Source organism: Dipodomys ordii, unplaced genomic scaffold (genome assembly GCF_000151885.1).
Source record: "Dipodomys ordii isolate 6190 unplaced genomic scaffold, Dord_2.0 Scaffold141, whole genome shotgun sequence".
Taxonomy (NCBI): Eukaryota; Metazoa; Chordata; class Mammalia; order Rodentia; family Heteromyidae; genus Dipodomys; species Dipodomys ordii.
This window is the reverse complement of record NW_012267357.1, coordinates 184,390-200,728: the sequence shown is the minus strand read 5'-3', so window position 1 is coordinate 200,728 and position 16,339 is coordinate 184,390.

Genomic DNA, 16,339 nt, shown 5'->3' with positions numbered 1-16,339 from the left:
CTCCAATAAATATTTCTTTCAAATAACAGCATTTCTTCCCTTTAGACATTGATCATATCCTTGGCATAATATAGCTGGCATGTTTTAGGCATGGATTGGGTTTTATAAAAATCACTAGGAAAAACTGAAGAGATTTTTCACTTTTAGAATTTATTTTAAAAATATACATCGAAGTTGGGTGCTGGTGGTTCATGCCTGTAATCCTAGCTACTCAGGAGGCTGATATCTGAGGATCATGGTTTAAAGCCAGCCCAGGAAGAAAAGTCCATGAGACTGTCCAATTAACCATCAAAAAACTGGAAGTGGCACTGTGGCTCAAGTGGTAGAGCACTCACCTTGAGCTGAAGAGCTCAGGGACAGTGCCCAGGCCCAAAGTTCAAGCCCTGTGACTGGCAATATATATATATATATATATATATATATATATATATATATATATATATATGCACATAATATATACATGCATATTATATGCACACACACACACATATATAAAACATGGGTAAAAATTTAAGGCTAATCCTTGGAGATCCTGATTATATATAAAGTTTCAGACCTGATAACTTCACAACCTATTTTGTAATGGAGTTATAGCCCAGGTGCATGTGACCTTCACAAACATATCTAGAGATCTATGAAACTCAAAAGAAAAAAAATGCAGCACATACACTAAACATAAGTTGCCACAAGTAAAACCGAGCACTCTGCAAACTTTACGACTACAAATAAACTGCAAAGTAGATTACTAAAATACAAAGATGAAAAGATCTTTTTAAAAGGACTAGAATTAACCAGAAGAAATTAAAAGTGAATAATTCTCAGAATGAAAGGATGAAATAGTGATCCATAAAAAAAATAAAAACTTTAGATGATGGAAAAATATAAATTTTGTAAAGGTTTCTGAAAATGAATAGGATTTAAGGGGAAGAAAGACTACAAGGACAAGGTGATGAGATGTCAGGTGTCCCCTTCTAAGACAGGTCTCACACGAAGGAACAACAAGCAGATGCAGAGTCACAATCGAGACAGACAGGTGCAGAGGTGGTGTGTGAGAGAAGGCTCACAGTAAAGAATGGGAGGGGTACAGAGCCAGGAAACATCAAGAAAGATCATGTTTTGTAAGCATCGCACAGACACATCAGAGAGAAGCTCTGATGGAATGGAAAACTATTGCTGAACCTTGCATCATAGAAAAATGACTTAACAGGAGAATATTGCTGCTAATTCCATACAACGATACTATAGTAGAAAAGGGGAAAAGGACTAATGTCACTCTTGATAATAATTACCTACTGTGCAAGCTACTTTCTGAAAATAAGGTAAAAATCACTGAGAAAATGATACAAAGCATGAAAGGCCTATTAATGAGAATGAAAAATTCAGAAATGCAGGAACAGAAGTAGAGAGAGAAGAAAAATCACTGAAAAAACACTTCAGACATGAATTGTAAAGTAGATGTGAAGGGTTTTGACAACAACTAGATGAAAGAGCTGACAAACATATAAGATAAACATCCATCATTGGTTGCCAGCTCCAACCAGCAGATTCCAGGGTGATAGATGAAGAAATGGCCATGCAGTGGTATCTCAGAATACTGCCTATTAAATAAATAATATTTTAATTACTACCCTAGGGTGAGGAATGAGTTTAACCCATAGACAAGGTGAAGATCCCATTCTCTCCCCTAACCTCCACTATTATAGGTTCGCATTAGCCCAGGACAAACTTAGGGGGTCACAGGAAAACAGGCAAAAGGGCACATGCCAAGAAGTAGAGGACAAGAAGTCAGAAAGCACTTAAGAAGTTCTGCAAGGAATCCAGGAATTGCTGCACTCAGGTAGGGTACATCTGGGGATTTCTGTCTTTTGGTAGGAATGAATGCAAAAGGTGAAACATTCATCATCCTGTTGCCTTTTTCAACCAGTGATTTTCCATGGTGTCATTCATGCTTCGAGCACACAATCAGATCATGTGCAACCAGTCACAGTCCCCACAGGGCTCTAGGGTTTCCACCCTTGATTACCACAAGTCACTTAACCAATAAAAGAAATGTAGGTATCTGAAAGGGAAAAACCTAAACGAAGAAACAAAGCAAATATTAAAGACCACAGACTCACCAGGTATAATGGTCCATGCCTGTAATTCCAGCTCGCAGAAGCCAGCTCTTGGGAAGCTAAGATGACAAGGCTGTTTTATATGCTATATTCTCCCCCAAGTCTGCAGTCAAAATTTCTTTAGAAATAGAAAACAGTGCTTTGGAATTTTTTTTAACAGGAGTGGTGTAGTCCCTCACTAGCATGCAAAAGATCTTGGGTTTAATCCACAGAACTGAAAAGGGGCAGGGGAGAGAGAAAGAGAGATGGGGGGAGTGGCTCTCTATTTGGTATAATGAATATCAACAGATATTCTAGAAAGTCCCCAACTTGGAAGAAAACATAATCCTTTGTGTATCTATAAGTGCAAAAAACATACAGGATAATGAAAAGCAGAATCTCCTCAACCTTTTAGAAGGAAATCTTCTGTGTCAGAGGGAAATAGAGCAGCAGAATGAAGGTTCACAAGGCTAGGCATAGGGAAACCATGCATTTGATAGCAGCCAAGATAAAGCCCTGGCATGCAAGTTGTCCTGGAAGATCTCAAGTAATGCTGTTCCTATGGTCCCTTCCAGACGACCAAATGGACTTCAGTCAGCAATCACAAAAGATACTGACAATAAGGACAGATGATAAATGCTAAGTTGGTAGATGGTGTGCTCAAATAAGGTTAAATGATTGACTGGGAATGTGGCTCAGTGGTAGAGTGCTTGCCTAGCGTGCATGAAGCCCTGGGTTTGATTCCTCAGTACCACATAAACAGAAAAGGCTGAAAGTGGCGCTGTGGCTCAAGTGGTAGAGCACTAGCCTTGAGCAAAAGAAGCTCAGGGACAGTGCCCAGATCCTGAGTTCAAGCCCCAGTACTGACAAAAAACAAAAAAAGATTAAATGATTGGAAAAGGAGGCTTGGTTTGAAGTGGGAGCACTCACTAGAATGACTGCATTATAATCCATTCTTGTGTAAAGAGATAGAAGAAAACATGATGGTTAAGATAAACCTCACGTATGTATGTATGAAACAACTAATAAGACTATTATTTAATATTATAACATCCAAAATATAATTTATACAATGAAACATTACTGTCACTATTATTTCAAGAATCACTATTTAATGCAGTAATATTCTGTATAAAATATACAATTTATTCTTAATCTATCCAATTAAATGAATCCTTAACATACATATAACAACATAAATTATTATTAATTTTAAAACATAAAGTTGATTGCATAGAGATCTTAGGTGGAGGGTCTTGATGTGACATCTGTTTATTCCAGATCTTCTAGGTACAAGGAATCTATGTCGTTCCTATGGGTGGCAGGGGAGGAATCTGCAACACAGATACAGGTTTGGGTTCATTGGGGAGTTGCAGAGATGAGGGAGGTGGGCTCATTGGAGAGATGCAGGGATGATATGGGTGGAGAGATGGAGAAGTGAGAGAAGAGGGGTAACTAGAAGATGCATAGATGAGGGAGGAAGGCTCATGGGGAGGGGTGGCAATGCAAAGCTAAGGGAACAGGGTTCCCTGGGGAGTACAGATGTAACCCAGAGGCTCCTTAAGCCCAGGAAGGTGATGATCTTTGGCCTCCTTAAAGGCCCAGTTCCAAGGGTTCCAAGGCCTGCCTTCTCCCTTCTGCTGAAGTTGTCTCTGTGCAGAGAGAGTCTAAATGCCCTCTAGGAAGAAATACCTCAGCCATTCCCCTGGACAGCCTTCAAGGGCTGCATACCTCACAGTGGATTTAAAGAGGGGAAAGAAGGGCTTCTCCAACTCCAGATGGAAAGGACTACCCCACACACCTGTGCACCCTGAAGAACAGGAGACTCAGGAACAGGTAGAACCATAATCTGCCCTTCACCTCTACCCTCTGTGGAACCCACTCCCCATCCTGAGACCCACAGGCAGCTTCCTCAAGTTCTTCCATCATTCAAGGGTACTTTTCCAGCCAGGCACTGGTGCTATGGGCTCCTGCCTGTAATCCTAGCTACTCAGGAGGCTGAGATCTGAGGATCATGCTTTGAAACCAGCCTGGACAAGAAAGACCATGAGACTTGTATCTCCAATTAAGCATCAAAAATGCTGGAAGTGGAGCTGTGGCTCAAGTGGTAGAGTACTAACCGTGAGCACAAAAGCTTGGAGAGAGTGCCCAGGTCCTGAGTTCAAGCCCCAGGACTGGCACAAAAGAAAAGTACTTTTCTCATAGTCTTATCCAACTGTGTTAGTGCTTCTTATTTCAAATAAAGCATTTTCTGGTGTTTAATATTGTGTCAGTTTAGAAGATACTATCATGAAAAGGGTCTTAGAAATATAACATCTATAATGAATAAAAAGGGTGTAAGAAATGTATCGTTCCTGTTGACTCAAGATGCTGAGAGCCAGAGGATTGCATTTCAAAGCCATCACAGACAAAAAAAAAGCTGGACTAGGGTGTAGCTCAGGTTAAGAGTTCCAGCCCAGAAAGAAGGAGAGGAGTAAGTACAAGACAAGGTTCTGAGTTCAAACGAGAGAGAGAGAGAGAGAAACAGAGACAGAGAGAGAGAGAGAGAGAGAGAGAGAGAGAGAGAGAGAGAGAGAATATGAATGGGGGGCAAGAAGGGAAAAGAAAAGGAGAAAAGAAATTTTAAAATGTTGTAATTCTGACTTCTTTAACTCATCCCCAGGAGCACTGCATTGCTTGTTTACTTGCTTGCTTGCTTTATTTATTTAGTGCTAGGGCTTAAACTCGGGGCCTGGGTGCTGTTCCCGAGATGTTTTACTCAAGGCTAGTGTTCTACCACTTAAGCTACAGCTCCATTTCCAGCTTTTTTGATAGTTTTAGTGGAGATAAGAGTCTCACAGACTTTCCTGCTCAGGCTGGCTTTGAATTGCGATCCTCAGATCTCAGCCTCCTGAGTTGCTAGTATCAGGTGTGAGCCACCAGCACCTGTCTTCATTGTGTTGCTTTCAAATGGGTGTTTTATTTTTTAACATACCAAAATACATAAAATACATATAAAACAGCAGTATTTGGCTAGAGACATGATGTTATGAGGTGACCTGGGTTCCCATGAGACTCCGAAGAGGCTAGGGTACCCTGGCAAATCCCAGGATCTTCTGAGCATCCCAGAGTGGGCTGTGAGGAGGAGGCCACGCTATTGTCTGTATGAAAAGGAGCCTGGGCTACCTCTCTCAAACTCATACTTAAAGAGTGGGGGACAGAATTGTCTCCCAACACCTGCCATATCCAGTGATTCACAAGTCATCTCTCTGTTCATTATGGGGTATCGGACAGGCAAGACTTTTCCTGCAGACTGCATGTGCACAGCACTGGCAGCAATGCCACAAAGGACACAATACACAGCCTCCTCGAAAGTTGTGCACAAAATGGTCGTCCCCGCCACCCCCAGTTTCCTTGTTACTCTAGCAGCTGGGGAGGCTCTGCATGGCAGGAGCCCAAGGCTGTGGGATAGACTTCTGCTCTTGGGGAAACTGTCATTGAATGCCAACTGTTACCTGTCCTTTTATCTTCATGTTGCTTTTCGCATACATCAGTGGCCAATTTGGGTCCTGCTTGGTTTTCCTGGAGACCTTGATAAACTGAAAAGCACATCAAGTTAAGCAGGCAATGGGAGCTTATACTCATTCACCTTGTCCTCCATCAACACGACCATACTTACATTCCTCCTCCTCTTCTAGTTCACTGAAGCCCTCGCTGCTCCCTATGGACTCTAGATACAGAGAATCCATTGACATCTGCAAAGAACAGAAATACTGTGTATGTTCAGAGCCACTTGGGACAAGAGTATGTTTCGGGGTGGGGGCCCCTCAGGGCAAAACCTGACTTCTCTGGATCTGTTGGTTCTGCAGCAGGATGGGGCTCAGTTCTTCTAATCCCAGTCCAGCCACCTAACTGCCTGGAGGCTGCTCAGTTCAGTTCATTGGTGTGGTCTGGGCTCAGACACCAGTGCAATGTTAAAGGAGAGCAGATCAGAAGGAAATTTTATAGACATTGTATATATAACAACACTCAAGGGCTACACAATGATGCTTGGGTCAATCATGGACCACAAAGACAATGTATAGCTGAGTGAGGTCCTTGCCAACTTTATTTGCTTAAGTATGATCTATGATGTTTAAACTTGAAGAAATCACCTGAAGATCCATTTCTCAGGACCAATCCTATCTTACTGGCACACCACTGTGTGCCGACTGCCTTGTATGAGGCAGGTCCTTTAGCCTGAGAATTATTGGAAATAAGAAAAAGAGAAAGTAACAACTAAATAGTAATTCATGAACCAGAAAGAAAGAAGGTAAAAAGGAAATAAAAGGTTAGGTGTCTCACAACAGTAATACTAACTACTTGAGAGACAGAGATAGGAGGAACTAAGTTTGAGGCCAGCCAGACAAAAGTTAGCAACAGGTTGGGTATGATGGTGCATGCTTGTGGTCCCAGATAATTGGAGGCAGAGGTAGGAGAATCATAATCTGAGCTGACCTAGAAAGTTTTGGAATCTATCTGAAAAATAATCTGAAAGGACTGGAGGCTTGTTGCCTTGATTGGTACAGTGCTTGGTTAGCAAGAGTAAGGCTCTGAGTTCAGTCCCGAGTACTGACAAAGAAGGAAGGAAAGAAAGAAAGAAGGAATGGAAGGAAAAGAAAGAAAGAAGGAAGGAAGGAAGGAAGGGAAGGAAAAGAAAGAAAGAAAAGGAATTTAAAGAAGAAATGAATTACATGCAATATGTAGGTTCTTTTTGAAGAGCTGACAGATACGTTATCTTCTGAGTGACCAGGAACAGTAGCAGTGATGGAATGGACATGCAGATGAAAGGAGAGAGTGTCAAAATTGAGATGAGAATTCAAATCCCCTGCTGTTTCTCAGCACCCTCTCTAACCTCATGCCTACACTTCTATCTCAAGGCCTGGAGTGCCTCCCTCCTGCAATGACAGAGGTGGTCTCTCATCTCCAACGTACTTTTCCTGCTCTGCTGGTTGGTTGACTGGAACCAGGAAGAGACATCTGTGCTATTCTCCTGACTTCCTCCTCCAGGAGGCAGCCACTGTCTCTAAGACATGACAGACTTCCCTCTCTCCTCCTTACTTCACTGCCTGCCTTTCTGTCAAACTCCACCAGTCATGTTATTCAGCAATATAAAACTCTGGGAGAAATATTCAAGGTATACTCTTCTATCCACTCCAAGAAATTGCCACTCCAAGAGTTGCTTCCCATATTAGGAGCACTTTCTGAGCCTGTGTAGGTTCTGTGAGGGGTTAGTGCAACCAATGTCACATAGTGAATGATACTTTTTTTTTTTTTTGGCTTAACACTAGCACTCTACCACTTTGAGCCATAGTGCTACTTCCAGTTTTCTGGTGGTTAATTGGAAGTATGAGTCTTGTGGACTTTTCTGCCCAAGTTGCCTTTGAACCTTGATCCTCAGATCTCAGCTTCCTGAGTGGCTAGGATTACAATACCTGGCTTGAATTAATTTTTTTTATTTTTATTTTTTTGGTCCTGTCATGGGGCCTGAACTCTGGGCCTAGGCGCTGTCCCTCAGCTCTTCAGCTCAAGGCTAGCACTTTACCACTTGAGCCACAGCACCACTTCCAGCGTTTTTTTCTTTTTTCTTATGTGGTACTGGGGAATCGAACCCATGGCCTGATGCATGCAAGGCAAGCACTCTACCACTGAGCCACTTTCCCAGCCCCATGGCTTGAATTATTTTTGTGTATGTATATACGTACGTATGTATGTATGTATGTATGTATATGCCAGCCCTGGGACTTGAACTCAGGGAGCTGGAAGCTGTTCCTATTTTTGCTGAAGGTTAGCACTCTAACACTTGAGCCACAATTCTACTTCTGGCGTTTGGGTGATTACTAGGAGGTAAGAATCTCATGATTTTCCTACTCAGGCTGGCTTGGAACCACAATCCTTAAATCTTAAGACTCCTGAATGGCTAGAATTACAGGCATGAGCCACCCATGCCCAGCTTGAGAATGGTTCTGTTATGCTTTGGAATACCTTAAGTGACTTGTAAACATTTAATCTTCATACCAACACAATAAAATTTAGAAATAATGTGACTTGTCCAAATCCCTTTGATTTGCAAGTAAGGAACAGATTTGGGAAATGTTGACTTTTAAATCAGGGAAAGAAAAGAAGTTACACCACTATACAGTCAATGCCCATGAACAAAATGTGTCATTGCTGTCACCAAGGTGCAAGCATAACTCTGTCTTCCATCTATTTTCTTCCTTTGCTTTGCTTTCCTTCTTTTTTGTTTTGCCTTTTTCCCCCTCTGATATCTTCTCCTCCTTTTTTCATTTCATTTTCATTTTCCTTGTCTTTTTTCCCTTCATTCCTTAGGCCCCAGAACAGCAAGTGAGATCCAGCTATTCCCCAAACTGGCTCCCACTGGGACTAACCTGGTGTGTTGCTACCCACCTAGGGCTTCTTCCTCATTTGGGTATTCTTCAGAGGACTTCAAGGAAAAGCCTTCAGAAACATAGACAGTAAGTTATTACAGAATGGCATCCTTTCCTTGCTAGGCTACTTGAGAGTCCATGCTGGCTCACACAACATAGCCATATTCTTTTCTCTGGATTTGCAGACCCTCTCTGGGCTCTAAGGACTTTAAGGTCTTCAATAAGAATGTGCTCTGTAGAACCTTAGAGCGGCTGAAATAGTCTTTCAACTTCTCACATCTACTAGTTTATCAACATAAACACTCTCACCTGCAACTGTGTCAGCCTGAAATTCAATTTTGGACATGCACACAACTGACACATCCGAGACCAGAGAGAGACATAAGGCCAGGCTTGAAGCAGCTGCCCACAAGAGGAGAGGAATATTTTCACTGTGTTTTAAACACATGTCTACTGAATACTGAAATGCGGCTAGAGGGATGGGATTCTGAATGTTTAGTTTTACTTATTTAAATTGATTTATGTAGAACAAACACTCTCTCTCGTGGCACTCTGGAGGGCAAAGACCTAAGATGAGGAAGACATGTCCTCAAATACACGGTGTTTCCTTGGAGTGTTTTCAGGACTGATCTGATCACTTCCTTTTAAGTACTCCCTGAGCACATGCACAAGGTCTAGGTACTCTATGAAGCTCTGGGCACATAAAACAATGAAGTCTGCCAAGCTCAGCGTACTTCCTAGAAGTGATGAGAACAGTGATAAGACAAGGGAGGAAAAGGTTGGTGACTCATGCTTGTAATCCTAGCTATTCAGGAGGCTGAAGATCTGAGGATCCTGGTTCAAAGCCAGCCTAAGAAAGGAAGTCCTTGAAACTCTTATCTCCTATTAATTACCAGAAGACCAGAAGTGGAGCTGTGACTCAAGTGCTTAGAATGTTAGCTCTGAGCAAAAGAGCTCAGGAACAGCTCCCAGGCCTTTTCAAACCCCAGGACTAACCAAAAAGGGGGTTGGATGAGGAAACCACACTGTTGTCAGAACCCACCCGTGTCCTCCTGACCTTGGATCACAATGTGAGCAGGCATCAGGCTTAGTGCACAAGAGTAGGCAATTTGAGCACAGAACCACGCCCTAATGGACTAGCCTAGGAACTTATTCATCACTCACACATGGGAACCCAAACAGGCAACACAGGGCTGAACCTCAAGGGTGAGAAGCCATGAAGATGATATATGTCTCTAACTTGCAGTGACCAGCCAAGGCCAGGATCCCACCAGGGCGATATAAACAATATTTAGGACAGGCAATGGCAGTACATTCCTTCAAGTGAATCTCCTGTCTCCATTATAATTTGATTAATTTACTTCTCTCTATAATCATGCTGTAATGATTACTGCATTTTTAACATTAAGAGCATGTGCACTTAGCTGCGTGCCAGTGTTCAGGCCTGTAATCCTAGCTACTCAGGAGACTGAGATATGAGGATCGAATTCAAAGCCAGCCCAAACAGAAAAGTCTGTGAGACTCTTATCTCCAATTAATCACAGAAAAAGCCAGAAGTGGAGTTGTGGCTCAAGTGGTAGAGTGCTAGCCTTGAGCAAAAGAAGCTAAGGGATAGTGCTCAAGCCCTGAGTTCAAGTCCCAAGACCAGCACACACACACACACACAACCCCCCCCCAAAAAAAAACCACATTCACTGGCAATTAGGGGAACAACACTTTTGAAACATGTGAACACATATAAACTCCCACAGAGGCATACTCGCAATCAAACCACATGAATACACATAGAGCCCTCATTCCGTACACACAACTCCATATCACCTAAATTGAGCATGGCTGCTTGTAAACACTATAGAGATTGTCTATGTTTCTTTACCTAGAAAATGAATTTCTACAACTGTACTCCCAATTTTCATTCATAGCAGCAAGCTGCAATCAGTGGCTCTGCAAACTCAAGCCACCAAGACCTTTGCACCCTTTTCATCATCTAGACTACTCCTCAGCAAGTTAGGGACTCCACAGTACATACCATCTCCTGACTCTGTGTTGTTCCCCTGTAATTACAGAGAAGGAATCAGAATGAGGATCCAATTATGACATGTTCTGTGTGCATAGATTTTTTTCACTTGACGACATTAGCAAGGAAGATGCAAAACAGAACACAAGACAAGAAAAGAACAAATCTATTCTATTCATAGCAAAAGACACAGGTTCTTCATGGTGTGTGTGTGTGTGTGTGTGTGTGTATGTGTGTGTGTGTGTGTACTTAATCAATCACAAAATCCTTTCCTGTTGTTTTGTTTTTTGGTCTGAGACTAAGACTCAAACTCAGTACCTGATGCTTTTGCTCATTGGCTAGCGCTCTACCAACTGAGCCTTTCCTCCAATCCCACAAAATTATTTCTAAGGAGAAAAAAATGCTAAAGAGAAAGCTTGCTCCCCTACTATTTGTTATCAAGTTATAATTGTTTAATGTTACCTTCAATGGTGTCTCATTTGGTAACAGACTTTCCATTTGATTCCCCTCACTCAGCTAATTATATATATATATATCATTGACAACATGAAAATTCACTATTTTCTATTTAAATTCACTTGCAAGAAGAGATACCAAGCTGGGTGTGGTGACCCATTCCTGTAATCCTAACTACTCAGGAGGCTGAGATCTGAGAATTGCAATTTGAAGCCATAATTGGCAGACAAATTGGCAAGACTCTTATCTCCAATTAACCAGCAAGAAACCAGAAGTGGAATTGTGGCTGTAGTGGTAGTGCACCATCCTTGAGCAAATAGCTAAGGAAGAGTGCAATGTTCTGAATTCAAACCTTTGTACTGGGATGGACAGAGAAACAGAGACAAAGAGCCAGTCTATAACACCTATTTCAGAAGTCAAGGAATCTTACCAGTATCTTCAGGAGTTCCTCCTTAATAGTAGTGTCGTCAGAACATGATGACTCGGAAGGACCTACAAGGACACAAAGTGACAGTCAGAAAGCTCATAGTGTTGTTCATGAATTATTCTGAAGCATTAGTTGATTTGGCCATGAGGTAAGAATGCAAGACAAAGGAGAGGAGCAGGCAAGAAATGTCAGCTAAAGACAACCCAACTGCTATAAAATGTTGAGTGTAAAAAGAGGACAGTCACTACAATACATTCCATGTATCAATGACAGTGTCTAAAGCCTCCCTCTGTTCAGCTAAATTTCCAAGCTAAATTGGCATTGTCTCTTTCTGCTTATGTGATGCTGAGGAATTGAACCCAGGGCCTCATGCATGCAAGACAAGCACTCTACCACTGAGCCATCTTCCCCACTCTGCTTTGCTCAGCTTTTGTGTATGTGTGTGTGTGTGTGTGTGTGTGTGTGTCTGTATCTCTGTGCACGCACACGCGTGTGAGTGCACGTGCATGTGCACAAGCATGTGTGCATGTGCCAGTCTTGGGATTTGATCTCAAGGACTGAGCTCTATTCCTGAGTTTCTTTTGTTCAAGGCTAGTGTTTTACCACTTAAGCCATAGCTTTACTTCTGGCTTTGTTTTGGGTGGTAGTTTATTAGTGATAAGAGTCTCATGGACTTTCCTGCCCAGGCTGGCTTCAAACTGCAATCTTTAGAGCTGAGCCTCCTGAGTAGCTAGCATTATAGGCATGAGCCACCATTGTCCAGCTTGCTCATCTTTTAAATGAAAATAATAAGTAAATATCTGAAACTACTGAGATTCTATCAGTTAAAAATAGGTCCCACATATCATTTAAGAGTTTCCCTCCCTGCTTTCATTTTCCAGGTAACGTAAGTGAATCCACATAGTCATGGCTACCCCCATTCACATTTGATCTCCAAACAGTGATACAGATTGTGCTGGACATCACCTGGGGGAAAGTGCTCATACTCTCTATCCTGACTCACCAGAGATTTGTAATATAGGTGCTAGACACTAGGCTAGCAACGAAGATAAATTTTGAGTTCTTACAGGTTAATCTATATCCAGAAGCAACCTAAACTCTAGGTATGGTGATGACTTGTCCCATGTTGACTGGTAAATATAGTTCTGTAGCCCAGAGTTTTAACATTAGGACACAAGCCTGCTTTCATATTTTCCTCATTCACTTGCAGGGTCGAGATCTTGGATCATTCTTTTCTGACTATTTCCATCTAAGGTGGGGAATACTAAAGTACTCTTCAGATTTGGAAGTAGTGAAAACTAAAGAATATATTTATATAAAGAGTATATTGGTGTGGGTTTGTTTTAGAGAAATGGCACATATTACACTATATATGTGGAACATTTTTTCTGGTAAAATACCATATTTGCATACCCATTCACCATCAATACAGAAGGACTCATACATTGGTATCTCCCAACCCTCTTGGATATAAATCCACAAGCCCAAAATGGTTCAGCTGCTTCCTGAGATTGTAGTAGATGGTCTTATTTCTTCATTTGATTGTTTTTTTTTTCACCACATTCCCACTCCTCTTTTCCAGCAGGATTTAAAATCAGGCTGGCTTTCTAAATAAAAACAGGCAAGAAAGTCCAACCTTTCACAGAACTTAGACTTTTTCTCAGCAAGTGAGTGAGTTAAGAATACGTACAATGTTCATTTGCTTCTGAGGTCATCTGTAATTAGAGAAAGAAGGGCACCATGAGGTTATGTCATTTCTGATTTCTACAGATGTTTTGTCCATGCTAGTGACATTCAAAAACTGCACAGCACACAGTGCTTTAGACAGTGACTATGAAAGAAAGCTGGGAAGAAAGGCATGAACTTTGCTTGGAAGATTTCTTAAGTTCATTTTTTTTATTTTTTGGAGGTACTGGTATTTGAATTCAAAATCAAGTACTCTACAACTAAGCCATGTCTCTAAGCCTGTTCTGTCTTGCTCATTGCTCAGGCATGTGCCTGTCATAGCTGGGATTCCATGATAAGAATGTGCCAACACACTCAGATGCTTCCATTGAGATGAAATCTCCTAACTTTTCTCCTTGACATGGCCTGGAACCACAATCTTCCCAGTCTAAGCCTCTCAAGTAGTTAGGATTACAGGAGTGAGCCACTGACATGTAGCTTATCAAGCCTGTTGCCTTGGCACATACAAAATTCTTTTCGTGAAGAAAATTAGCCCCTGGTAAAAACACTCTCTTATATATTTTGTAACTGATGCTGTCATATATGAACATTTTTTCTATAAATCCATTTAATTCAGCATCTGTCCCCCCCCTCTTTTCTCTCTCTCTCTCTCTCTTTTTGTGCCAGTCCTGGGTGCAGATCCTGAGCTTTTGTTCTCAAGATGAGCACAGCTGTCTTGAGCCACAGTTTCACTGCTGGCTTTTGCTAGTTAATTGGAGATAAGAATCTCACAGACTTTCCTACTCAGTCTAGCTTCAAACCATGATCCTCAGATCTCAATCTCCTGAGTAGCTGGGATTATAGGCATAAGCCACCAGTATCAGGCCAATATTGCTCTTTTCTTTAAAAAAAAATACCAATATATATTACCTGAATAAAGCAAGAGGCTTCATTGTTATATTTTTATATATGTGTATCATATACTTTCACCATATTTTCACCCTCTAATACTTTTTTCTGCTTTTTTCCTTTAGAACAGTTATATTTTTAATATTTATATTTATTATAAAGATACTGTACAAAGGAGTTACAGTTACATGAGTAAGGTAATGAGTAAAATTCCTAGAGCATTGTTACCCTCTCTCTTGTTTTTCCCCACCATCCCTTCCCTCCCCACCTCCCCAACTCCTCCTTCTCCCCACCCCAAAGTTACAAAGTTCATTTTCAACACAGTATGTTGTATGTCTCATTGTTACAATGGGTCAACCTGTATCCTTATTTCAGCATTTTATTATTTCCCTTCCCCTCCCCAAATAGAAAAATGTATATACAAGATGCAGGACACTGGAATCAAATACAGTGACAACAGAGGTTATACCATGGGAGAAGAACATACAAAAAAAAAACAAAAAAATCACACAGTCCATTGTAAGTACATTGAAAACAACAGTAACAAAGATAAAACCTCTTGTGTCCCTATCTTGGGTCCATTTCACTTAGCATCATATTATATGGTCATATTTACATAGCTTTTGACTTTTTTTCTTGTCCTAGACATATACTAGTTATTGAAAATAAGGGAAACCATGTGACCTATGTTTCTTTGGGACTGGCTTACTTTACTTAATATAATTTTTTCCAAGTCTTTCCATTTTCCTAACAAATGGGGTAGTGTCATTCTTTCTGATGGAGTATAGAATTCCTTTGTGTGTGTGTGTGTGTGTGTGTGTGTGTAAGTGTATGTGTGTGTGTATCACATTTTCTTGATCCATTCATCTACTGAGGGGCATCTGGGTTGGTTCCACATCTTAGCTATGGTGAATAATGCTGTGGTAAACATAGTTGTGCTGGTAGCTTTAGTGTGGTCTTGTTTGTGATCCTTTGGGTAAATGCCCAAAAGTGGGATTGCTGGGTCATAGGGGAGCTCTATGTGGAGTCTTTTGGGGAACCTTCATAGTACTTTCCAAAGTGGCTGAACCACTTTTACACTCTCACCAACAATGCAGTAGGGTTCCCTTTTGGCCTCATCCCCTCCAGCATCTGTTGTTATTAGATTTCTTGATTATAGCCATTCTAACTGGGGTGAGGTGGAATCTCAATGTGGTTTTGATTTGCATTTCTTTCATGGCTAGAGAAGTTGAGCATTTCTTCATGTGTTTATTGGTGATTCTTATTTCCTCTTCAGAGAAGTCTAAGTCTTTAGCCAATTTATTAATCAGGCAGTTGTTTCTTTGAGGGTTTGTTGTTGGGGAATTAAATTTTTTTGAGTTCTAAGTATATTTTAGATGTGAGACCTTTGTCCATTGTATGGCTAGAGAAGATCTTCTCCCAATCCATGGGCTTTCTATTGATCCGGCTAGCTATGTCCTTTGCCATGAAGAAGCTATGCAATTTCATGCAATCTCATTTGTCCAATCTTTTTTTTATTTGTTGTGTTTCTGGGTCTCTATTAAGAAAATTCTGGCCTGTGCCAAGGAGCCCAATAGTTTCTCCTGTTCCTTCCTGCAATGTTTTCAGGTTGTCTGCTTTGACTTCAAGATCTTTGATCCATTTGGAATTGATTCTGATGCAGGGTGATATATAAGGATCTAGCTTTAGTTTTCTACAGGTGTTTAACCAATTTTGCCAGCACCATTTACTGAAAAGGCTGTCTTTCTTCCATTCTTTTTTTTTTTAAGCTCCCTTATCAACGATTAGGTGGCTATAGGACTGTTGGTTCATTTCTGGGTTTTCAGTTCTATTCCATTGGTCCTCAGGTTTGTTCTTGTGCCAGTAGCAAGCTGTTTTGGTTACTATGGCTTTGTAGTAGAGTTTGAAATTTGATTTTAATATTCTCCAGCATGGTTTTTTCTACTAGGGATTGTTTTTGCTATCCAGGGTCTTTTATTGTTCAATGTGAATTTTTGGACTGCTTCTTCTATTTCGTTGAAGAATGAGATTGGGATATTGATAGGTATTGCATTGAATTTGAAGATAACCTTTGGCAGTATTGCTGTTTCATGTCAATCCTCCCAATCCAGGAGCATGGGAGGTTTTTCCACTTTGTTAGTTCTCCTTTAATTTCCTTTTTCAGGTTTCTAAAGTTTTCATCATAGAGGTCCTTCGTTTATTTAGTTAATTCCTAGATATTTTTTTTGTGGGGCTCTTACAAAAGGAGTTGCTTTCCTTATTTCAGCCATGCTCTTCTTGTTATTGGCATACAGAAAAGCCATTGATTTTTTAAAATTTTTATTGTGATTAAGTGGTTACATAATTTCCCAAATTTCACAGTATT